Source organism: Myotis daubentonii, chromosome 1 (assembly GCF_963259705.1).
Source record: "Myotis daubentonii chromosome 1, mMyoDau2.1, whole genome shotgun sequence".
In the NCBI taxonomy this organism is placed as follows: domain Eukaryota; kingdom Metazoa; phylum Chordata; class Mammalia; order Chiroptera; family Vespertilionidae; genus Myotis; species Myotis daubentonii.
Window position 1 is genome coordinate 191,826,094 of NC_081840.1, and position 11,759 is coordinate 191,837,852.

General features: G+C 45.1%; 1 pseudogene; it reads right to left on the reverse strand.

Annotated features, from left to right (window-relative positions):
- Positions 1 to 208: 208 nt before the first annotated feature.
- On the reverse strand, positions 209 to 10,571 carry LOC132240151 (nuclear prelamin A recognition factor-like; annotated as a pseudogene).
- Positions 10,572 to 11,759: the final 1,188 nt, after the last annotated feature.

Sequence of the window (11,759 nt, forward strand, 5' to 3'; positions counted from 1 at the left end):
AAAAGGATACGTACATTGGGGCAATCTTTTCGAGATACAATATTCTATTTGCATCCATGTGATGATGACAGTGCCCCTCAGGGAGGGAGCCGACAGATGGGGAGCAGGGAATTCTGAAAACCAAAGCGATGACAGAGATGCTAAGCCTTTTCTTCACGATACTGACACCCCTCCTCAGGTGGCCTGCAGGCCAGGCATCTGCTGACCTTTACCACTTGAAGTCCTCGCTGCTGGCTGGCTGCCCTGCCTGCCCCCCACCCCCCAGCCACTCCTGGTACAGCTCCTGCACATGGGCGCTGGCCTCCGGGACCACCCCAGGATGGCAGCACAGATGCCTTACATCTGCCGCAGCAGTGCCCTGTCTTCACACCCATCATCCACCTGGGCCTGGCCCCTGATGCTTAGGCATCCCTGGCACAGGCCAGGACCTCCACGAAGTGGCAGGGGATCTTGCCACTCTTCAGCTTCATGACCACGTTCTGGATGTTCCGAAAGCCGTAAGCAACCGCAAAGAGTAGCAGAACCTCTCCATCCCTTTCAAGGGTGACTTCCTGGAAGTCTTTGTTCCTCAGGGTGCGGTGGGAGAGCACCCCCACGTCCTTGCTGAACAGCTCCTTGGCCATGTGCCTGAAGATGTGTGCCAGGTACCCGTTGGAGCTGGCACCCTCGTGGAGCCTCACCTCCTCCTCTTTCATGTCTCCAAGCAGAGTGTCCACGGTGGCGTCATTCGAGGCCAGGTCACTTTGCTCCATTATCTGGACAGTTTCACCTGAGGCTAACACGCAGTCAGCCCCCGGGAACTCTGCAAAGCTGTGGGGCCATCTTCTCAAAGGGCCTCCAGTTTCTTGTCATAACACGGGGCCACAATGACGTGGAAAGTCTTGTCTGAGGACAGGTTCTGCCATCTGGTGAAGTAATCCTTCACGAGAGAGCCCATGATCTGCTGGGGAGACTTGGCTGTGCAGAGGTGGGGGGTGATGGGGTGACCCAGCACGCACTCTGCATATCTGTCTCAGCCGGGGCAGGTGGAGGTCAGCATGGGTAGCCGGGGCTCTTCCTCACGGTGCCGGCAGTACCGACGCACAAATTCCTTCTGACTCTCCAGGATGCTGAAGTCCACAGCTATCTTCATGTCAAAGACAGTGCGCCCAAGGCTTTTGAGTGAGCCACAGAGCCTTCTGGATGCATCAGTGACACTGAGGCTGAATTTAGCAGCAAAATAAGGCAGAGACTGAGGACACACGGACACTGCCAGCACCTTGTGCTGTGAGGTATCACATTTCTTATTAAGGTTCAGAACACGGAAGAAGTCCTTGGTGTTCTGTTGAGAAACTTGGACTCCTTCCTCTGCAGTCACACCACTGTCACATGCTAGGCAGTCACTCAGAAATCTATTGGCATTGGCCAACTTATGGAATTCTCCCTTCTCTCCGTTTTCCTGAGCCCGATTCTGGACATTGACTGCGGCATTCTCTTGGTCATCGTTTTTTGTTTCTTTACTGGTCGCCCCTGGCGCTGCTGGCGGATGCTTTTATATCCTTTCTTCCTTGTGGAGCATCTAGGGAGGGGAAGCGGCCGAGGTGCCCAAGGCCGAGTTCCAGGAGGTCATCAGCGCTGTCAGGATTGTGCCAGCGGCACTGGTCCGTTGGTGCCTGGCCCGTTCTCTGGAGATTGAACCTGCAGGACTACAGCGGGAGTGAGTGGCTGCCCCGGGGGTGGTCAGGACCCATGCTCCTGATGTGGGTACACAATGACCACCAGGGGGCAGGTCCTGCATTGAGTGTCTGGCTGGCCCCTGGTGGTCAGTGCACTTCAGAGCAACTGGTCCACCAGCCGTTCTGAACATTCTGATGTTCAGATGCTGGGCTTTTATTATATAGGATAGATAATTCAAATGTTTAACACATTTTTTATGCATTATAAACAATTGTTAAGTTTACATCACTTATAATTACTTTAAAATTTCAATTTTCTTTGGCTGATTTACTCTGTGAATTTACTATTATAACTGAATAATAAAATTTTACATTATTGGTTAATTGCATTTAAAAGCAATAAATTGCTTCTGTGCAATTTTTCTCCTTAAAACAGTATTTTGAATAGCTTAGCTGGTTGATTAAAATCAATATTTCTTGCTAGTTCTAGAAAATTAGCAAGGCTTAAAAATCTATGTGTAGATTGGTATTACTATAGATATATAAAAATAAAACAATATACATTGACCAAATCTTCTCAGGAATCATATGTAAGTGATATTTATATATATGATCTTCCCTGTCACCTAAGCTTTATATTTTTAATAGGACAAATTCTTATCCTTGAAATAAAATTTTCATAGATGTTATAGCTAATAAATTTTAGTTTATATGAAACATTCATTTCAGTGTTTGTTAAATAAAGTTGCTTAAATAAAAAGCCTGTGTTAGACAGTTCATTGGGCACATGGAGGCAGGACCACACAATTTCGGCAATGGCCTAAATGGTAAAACTAATCAGGGCCAGAGACATCCCATCATTGGTATGAAAGCCTTTCCGCAACTCCCAGGATGTGGGCTCAGTGGCTGTCTTCACCATGCTGTTCTACCAGGTGGAACATTTCCAGTGCTCACCATTGCTTACTTTTACTTTCAACCTTCGTACTGGCCTATGATGCTTTGATACAGAGCATCATGGATAAAAGTTAATATTTCTTACTTCTGAGATGGTATTTATAACAATATAATATTTGTTACAGAGTAGTTAAGTGGCATTCAATGAATATGTCTCCACTCTTAGATGACTTTGGGAAAACTGTATTATTTGGCTCTAATATACCTTTTTATAAAATCCTAACTAATTGTCTTAAAAAATCTTAACTGACAAACAATAAGGACAATTGTCATTCTGCAGTCACCAGTATCACCCATGGTTTTTCTTTCATGACTCCCAACTAGAAAGTTCAAATATTAGTGTTCATGATTCTTTACCTAACCCAAAATTCAGAATTAATCATAATCATCAACTTATTTACAAACCCTAATGATAAAGAAACAGTGATAATTACTATTTTGATTGATCTTTAAATGACTTAGACAACTCTTTCAAATTGAGATATTATTCTTTATGTTCTACTTGTTTGATTTTTGAAGGTTTCCCAAAGTTATCTGGGAAGCTGGAATATGAATTATTAATAATCATCTTGGGAGATTATAATTGAGGCAGGTCCATTCAATTCTTTCAACTTTAACTTGAGGAAAAAAACACACACACACACACAAAATAAGTGCCAGAGAGGACAAATGAAACTCAAATCCCAGTTCTATCACTTTCTAGTTGTGAAATAATGAGGCCTGTGTCGTCTTAATTCTAATAGGTCTTAACTCACAGAAATCTCTTAGCCCCATGGTTGGCAAACTGCGGCTCGCGAGCCACATGCAGCTCTTTGGCCACTTGAGTGTGGCTCTTCCTAAGCCTTAGGAGTGTCCTAATTAAGTTAATAACAATGTACCTACCTATATAGTTTAAGTTTAAAAAATTTGGCTCTCAAAAGAAATTTCAATCATTATACTGTTGATATTTGGCTCTGTTGACTAATGAGTTTGCCGACCACTGTCCTAGCCCTATTTACCCATCTGTAAAATGTGATAAAACTTCTTATTTCATAGTTTTTGAGATTTAAGTGTGAAGTCATTGTAAAGTTACATTTCATTTCATAGGTTTCTTAATAAATGGTAGCAATTTTTAGTAGTGTTGCTAACTGTAATAAAATATAACCAAATTATATGTCAAAAATAGTATCCAAGTAGGTGTTTCCCATAAAAACACTATAACATATGTTGCCTTGAATTACATGCACTTGTGAATTTTCCAGTCTAGGTAAGCTGAGTGGACATCTAATTCTCCACCTCCCTCTGATCCCCTTATTCTGATACCTAGCACAGTGGTAGATGCTCCTTAAAGAGATGTTGATTGAATTGTTCAAATAATTATATCATGGGTGATCATCTCATAAGAGAGAAGGAGGTTGACCAGATTAAATCATTCCTTTTATTTCTTACTAGTGTCCTGGTGCACAGATTCGTGTACATTGAAAGGAAATTAATTAGAAGAAATATTTTAATATCACTATTCGCCATTCTCTATGATAGAAGTCTCAACCAAATTCATGATCAACAATGACAGGTCAAAACACATGCTTGTGATTGGTGCCAGTGAGAGCTTACTATGTATTGGCATGCGCGACTCAACTTAGCCATATATATATATATATATATACATACACACATACACACACTAATAAAAGACAAACATGCAAATTGACCGTACCTTCGCTACACCTTAAGCCATGTCCACCAGCCAATCAGAGTGACTATATGCAGATTAACCCAACCAAGTTGGAAGCTGGCAGCCATGGAGCTGGAGCGAGTAGGAGGCTTGGTAGCTCCAATGATGGAGGAAGCCAACTTCCCACCTGATGCGGCGGCTCTGAGCGCCACTCAAAGCAAAAAGTTTCAATTATAGAAAGTAAATAAATTCCCGAATAAAAAAAAGAAACAAAGGAGAGGCTGGGAACTTCCATCTCCAAGGGGGGGGGGGGGTTGGCCAGCCTGAAAACGGCCCTCAGCCCCTCACCTAGACTTGCCAGGCACCCCAGTGGGGACCCCCCCCCCACCCTGAAGGGGGTGTGACCAGCCTGCAAACAGCCATCAGCCCCTCACCCAGGCTGGCCAGGCACCCCAGTGGGACCCCCACCCTGATCTGGGACACTCTTCAGGGCAAACCAGTCAGCCCACACCCATGCACCAGGCCTCTATTATCCTATCTAATAAAAGAGAAAAATGGTAATTGGCGTACGACGATACCCTTTTCATTGGCTAATCAGGGCTATATGCAAATTAACTGCCAACTATGATTGGCAGTTAACTGCCAACTATGATTGGCAGTTAACTGCCAACTATGATTGACAGTTAACTGCCAACTAAGATTGGCAGTTAACTGCCAACAAGATGGCGGTTAATTTGCATATGTAGGCACAATGCAGGGAGGCGAAAGGGAAAGCAGGAAGAAGCCCCCTGCCACTGACAGTGATCGGAAACCCAGGGGGGAGCTAAGAGCTGGGGGGCAGGGCAAAGGCGGTCCTGGGGCCGCCTTTGCCCTGCCCCCCAGCCATGATCAGAGAATCAGGCGCCTTTGCCGCCCTGGCCAGTGATAGCAGGAAGTAGGGGTGGAGCCAGCGATGGGAGCTGGGCACGGTCGAAGCTGGCAGTCCCGGGAGCTAGGGGTCCCTTGCCTGGGCCTAAAGCGGAGCCCACGATCGCGGGGCCGCTGCAGCTGCAGGTCCCCGCTGCCCGGGCCGGACGCCTAGGCCAGAGGCCTCAGGCCTGGTCAAGGGGCCGATCCGGTGATTGGTGATCGGAGGGTGATGAGGGTCAACTCCTCTGGCCGAGGCGTCAGGCCTGGGTGGGTGGCGGAGGTAGGGATTGGGGGGATATGATGGTCCCCTTGCCCAGGCCTGAAGCCTGGGTCAGAGGCGTCAGGCTTGGGCGGGGGGTGGAGCAAGCGATCAGAGGGAGATGGGGGTCCCCTGCCCAGGCATGATTCCTGGGCCAGAGGCCTCAGGCCTGGGCGGGGGCCAGAGCCAGTGATCAGGGGGAGATGGGGGTCCCCTGTCCAAGCCTGACACCTCTGTCAGAGGTGTCAGGCCTGGACAAGGGGCCGATCAGGCGATCGGAGGGTGATGGGGGTCAACGCCTGAGGGCTCCCAGTATGTGAGAGGGGGCAGGCTGGGCTGAGGGACACTCCCCCCCACACACACCCAGTGCACGAATTTCGTGCACCGGGCCCCTAGTATGTAATAAAAAAGTAATAAGCAAACTGACCCTAACAGCAGAACCACTGGGAATGACTGGTCACTATGACACACACTGACCACCAGGGGCCAGACGCTCAATGCAGGAGCTGCCCCCTGGTGGTCAGTGCACTCCCACAGGGGGAGCTCTGCTCAGCCACAAGCCAGGCTGATGGCTGCCAGCACAGCGTTGGTGGCGGAAAACTCTCCCGCCTCCTTAGCAGCGATAAGGATGTCCAACTGCAGCTTAGGCCTGCTCCCTGCTGGCAAGTGGACATCCCCCAAGGGCTCCCGGGCTCCTAGAGGGATGTCTGATTTCCAGCTTAGGCCCAATCCCCCAGGGAGTGGACCTAAGTCAGCAAGTGGACATCCCCGAGGGGCCCCAGACTGCGAGAGGGCTGAGGGACCCACCCCCTCCCCGCCCCGGCCAGTGCACAAATTTTTGTGCACTGGGCCTCTAGTGTGTGTGTGTGTGTGTGTGTGTGTGTGTGTGTGTGTGTGTGTGTGTGTGTGTATATATTTGTTTAATTAGACTTGCTTTCTGATTTAGCTAAACTTTTTCAGCCCAGTGATACACCCCAACTTCTCTTTCAGGTAACTGTCAGCAACACAGAAGTAAATATCAACACAAAGCAGATTTTTATTATAGATCATGCAGGGAGAACATAGGGTAAAATATTTAGCTGCAGCAGTGCTTGAGTATATTCTGCACAGTGAGAAAACCTGAAGTCATTTTCAAGTTCCACAACTTCTTACCTCTTTTCAGTCGGATCAAGTTTCTAAACTTTCTAAATCTCCATTGTCTTGCTAATGAAAAGAAAATAGAATCCTACCAAGTCTCCTACCTACCTACTCCAGGACATCTGTGAGGATCAAATGAGATGAGGCAAGGGAAAACGCTTCACAAACATTTGGTTAAACTGTAAAATGTTTGCATCTGGCTATAAAGAAAGTCATATTCCTGGGGTGAAGAAACTCCAAGGAGGCTAGTCACTCGACTAGGGAGAGGAAGCTGGGAGTTGCTGTATGACATCATTACCAGGCACCGATAGCAACTGTTTCTGGGCAGGGCTTGGCTGTGGTCCACCTTTTGTGCCATGAGGTCTTGGCAGCATTGGCTGTGATTTGGTGGGGAGCCGCTCCAGGGTGGTGGCGGGGCCTGTGTCCCACTTGAGGGAAGCCGAGTGTTGGTTTGTTGGCACCAGGTCTGTGGTGCCGTTTATTTTTAAATGGCCAGTGTGCATCATGGCAGCTCCTGTGTTGAGATCTGATCCCCTGATGGTCAGTGCCTGTCATAGCTACCGGTCAGAGGGAAGGACGGATACTGAGCCTTTTATATATATAGATTCAGTATGTTAGTCTTGTAAAAGCACAGCCTAAATAATATAATAAGTTTTTAAAAGTTATGCCATAAATAACCTTACTTTTGTAGCTATCATTAAGGCTGCTCTGAAATAAAGAACCAACGGGACATTAGTATTAAGATAAAGAGAAATGAAACTGCAGCATGAACCATCAGGGCAGTTAAATAAAAGAGCAAGCCTGGGGTCGGGAGCTTAGGTTGGAATTATGGCTCTAAAATAGTGATCGTTGTGGATGTCTCCAATCACTTACCCTGCCTCGGGTTGTGTGTCTTCTTGGTAAAATTAGGACAATGGATGAGTCATGTGCCAAAGTCTTGCTCAGCCCCTATTTGGCAGTTTTAGTTATGAATAGGAAAACCCCAAAACATGTGACTTTTAAACCCTTAATATGTTAACAAAGTTACAGCAACAAAACCTTTTGCAACTGAGATTTCTGGGGAAATTTATCTAATTAAATGACCACAGACAGTTCTCATTTATGCCTCAATCGTGGTGTCTCATCTGGTTTAGCATTTTGCCTGCATTTGTTTTAATTTATTTAATTAGCAAATGAAGTATATCTCCATTATAGCTTCTGCACAGTCTTATCTGGTAGTGTGTATGATACCTGTGCTCTGGGGAGAGATTTCACTTTTGTTGCATAAATAAATATGAAAAAGAACCAACAATAACCTGTCTATTTTCCCAAGAGAACTATAGGCAAGGCAATGGAACCCTTTTCTTTTGACCAGCAGTGCAGGAGCTTGCTCACCTTTTAAATAAGTGCTTTCTGATTTGTGTGAAGTCTTGGCTAGTAGTAGGATAACACACCCTCTGTCATCCACTTGAAGTGCAAGCCAGCTGTGCTATCTGCTAAGACCTGCCAGACACAAAAGCTACCAGGGTGCTTCTTGGCAGGGTCAGTGGAAACATAGTTATGTTAAGGGTGCATAAAATATGTGAGTGAAATAGAGGCTAAGCAGTCTTGCCCTAGAATGCATTGTCTGAAAGCTTTTGCTACAGTGCTTTTACCAGTTTTTACATGGTGAAAGTCTCAAGGCTGTTCATTTTCTTGTTTGGTGACACTATACTATCTTGGTTTTGTTATATTTTATTTTTAAGTAAACATTTATTTTAAGGTAGACTTACATTTATAGAAAAGTTGTAAAGTTAGTACAGAAAGTTTGCAGGTAGATACAACCAACTCAAGTTACCCCTATTATCAACAAGTTGTATTTTATATAAGACATTTCTCACAATTAATGAACTCATATTAACACTATGTTTTAATTAAAATCTATACTTTAGTATTTTCTTAGTTTTTAAATAATGTCTTCCCCCCTCCCCCCCGCCCCCAAGATCCTTTCTGGGATATCATTATACATTATCATCCTGTCTCAGTCTTTTCTTGGCTGTGATGGTTTCTTGTACTGTTTTTGTTTTGATGGCCATGATGTTTTTTTCAAAAGTACCAGGTACTAATATTCTGTAGAATGTTCCTTAATTGGAATGTATTTGATGTCATTTTCTCCTGATTAGATCAGGGGTATGGGATTGTAAGATGAATACTGTAATGTGGTATTTTCATAACATCATATAGATTATGTATTATCAACATGACTTTTTTCTGTTAATTATAATCATGAGATAGCTTATGTCAGGTTTATCCATTGTACAGTTTCTCTTCTTTCTCCCTTTGTATTCTGTTCTCTGTGGAAAAAAGTACTATGTACAGTACACACTTAAAAAGTGAAAAGCTATGTTCTACCATCTTGATGACAGAGTATATCAATTCTGGGTGATTCTTCTGCATGGGAGATTCATCAGTTTTCCCCCACTTAGTTATTATTTATTCATTTAAGTCAGTATTAGCTCATGAATATTCAATTTATATGATGACTTATAATTCAACACTACTTTTTTTACTTACCATAGTTGTGTTGAATTCTATCTTTGGCCATTGATATCTTTCCCCCCTATGGATATCACTCTCATTTTGTTTATTTTGAGTGTTTCCTTACTTTCTGGCACTACAAGGTCATTGTATATATTATTTCCTAGGCCAGTATTGGAATCAAAGTGTTCTGATTCCTTATGTTGGAAAATAGTATTAGAAACCGAGATCTAGGTGCTACGTGTGTTCATTCCTACTGCAGTATCACTGCTTTTAGGCATTCTCAGAGGACAGAACAAGGAAATATATGTTTGGATACTAACATATACACATATACATATCTGTAAGTACTTATAAACATTATAAAATTTTGTGTGTGTGTGTGTGTGTGTGTGTGTTTTCATCTGAATCTATACTAAGATAAACATGGATACATATTGATGTTTTTAACTCTAATCCATAACCATATAGATCATTCTCCTTGATTGTCTCTAACTTCCCAATTTAGCAGTACAACATCTGGCTCCCACCATTCACCATGAATTTACTTAATTTTAAGTTCATTATACAGATATAGTGACTTCAAATTATTAGTTCACTAGAGGCCCGGTGCACAAAATTTGTGCACTGGGGAGGGGGGTGTCCCTCAGCCCAGCCTGCACCTGCTCCAGTCTGGACCCCTCGAGGGATGTCCAACTGCCCATTTACGCCTGATCCCTGTGGCCTAAACGGGCAGTCAGACATCCCTCTCACAATTTAGGACTGCTGGCTCCCAACTGCTCGCCTGCCTGCCTGCTTGATTGCCCCTAACCACTCCCCTGCCAGTCCAATCAATGCCTAACAGCTCCCCTGCCATCTAGATTGCCCCCAGTGGCCCTGCCCTGACATCCTGGTTGCTCCCAACTGCCCTCCCCTGCCAGCCTGGCCACCCCCAACTGCCCCCCCGCCAGCCTGGTCACCTCCAACTGCCCTCCCCTGCAGGCCATCTTGTGGCCACATGGGTGCAGCCATCTTTAACCACATGGGGGAGGGCATCTTGTGTGTTAGAGTGATGGTCAATTTTCATATCACCTCTTTATTAGATAGGATACCCCTATGGGAAAAACTTTATCAACCAGAATACATTTCTTATGTAAAACTCCTTTTGCCTTTAGTCTTATAGACTCTACCCATTTCCAAAGTTACTTGGTTTAGTGCTTTTGCTCCTCACCGCTCCAGTAAGACTGTCCTATGTAATAAAAGCCCAGCGACCAGAACAGCAGAACAACCAGAATGACCAGAGACCAGAACAACTGTGACCCCTCGCCCCGGCCAGCCCCGCCACCCAGCAGGGCCCCTACTGCAATTGGGAGCGGGGCCGACCTGCAAACCCCCTGCTATCCCTGTCCCCCAGTGGGAACCCCCCACCCTGATCGGGGGCATAACTGGCCTGAAAACCACCTGTGGTCCCTCGCCCCGGCTGGTCCTGCCCCAAGCAGGGACCCTTACCTTGATCCAGGGCCCCCATCAGGATAGGCCAGCCAGCCCCCATCTGTGCACCTGGCCTCTATCCCATATAGTAAAAGTGTACTATGCGAATTGACCCTAACGGCAAAATGACCAGAACGACCGCTTGACCAATCACTATGAGACGCACTGACCACCTCTCGGTCCCTCTCCTGTCCTGAAGGCTCTGATGCCCTATGGCAAATGGGGAACCAGAGGTGGGTGGCAAGGGAAGCAGGTGGTGCCAGGCCAAGGCCCCCACCCCACCAGTCGCCCCACACACATAGGGCAATCCGCGGATGGGGTGGGGATGGTGAGCAGGCGGAAATGGCCGACCTTTCGGTCCCTTCCCCTGGCCGTCAGGCTCCGATCATCCGACGGCGAATGGGGAACTGGGGGTGGGTCATGTTGGGGAGCGGGAAAGATGGCCCTGTTCACAGGGCAGACTTAGGGACTGTATCCATACACGAATTTCATGCGCCGGACCTCTAGTTTCCTATATTCATGATATAGTCAAATTCTTTTATCAGAGTCTGATTTAAATCCTGGGATAACCTGACCTCCTAAATGACTTTTTAAATTTGTATACATTAGGGTTTCCTCTTTCTGTTGTAAAATGCTGTGGGTTTTGACACATGCATAGTGTCATGTGTCCACCATTACAATATCATACAGAATAGTTTCATAAAGTTTCTCCTATGCTTCACCAATTCAACCCATTCCTCACTCCCCACCTGACAAACACTCTCTGTTTATTGTCTCTATAGTTTTTCCTTTGTCAGTAGTTTATTCAAACAGGCTTCTTTCACTTAGCAATATGTATTTAAGTTGCATCTATATGGCTTGATAGCTCAATTCCTTTGTATAGTGAATAGTCTTCCATTGTATAGAACAGCAATTTTCAACTGGTGTGCCATAAAAATTTTTACAACATACAATACTTGACTATTTTAGTCATGGACATTGACCTCTTTTCCCTTAGATTTTCAAATTAAAAATGACAGCATCTAACATAACAATAGCACTCTATGTAAATAAATAAAAAGTATACCCTTTTTTCAGATCAACAAAAAAAAAATGTTTTTGGTGTGCAACAGATTTTTAGCAACTCATTTATGTGTGCTCTGAGATGAAAAAAAAAAGTTACAATTGCTGGTATAGAGGAACAGCAGCTTATTTTTCCATTCACCTATTAAGAATATCTTGGAGA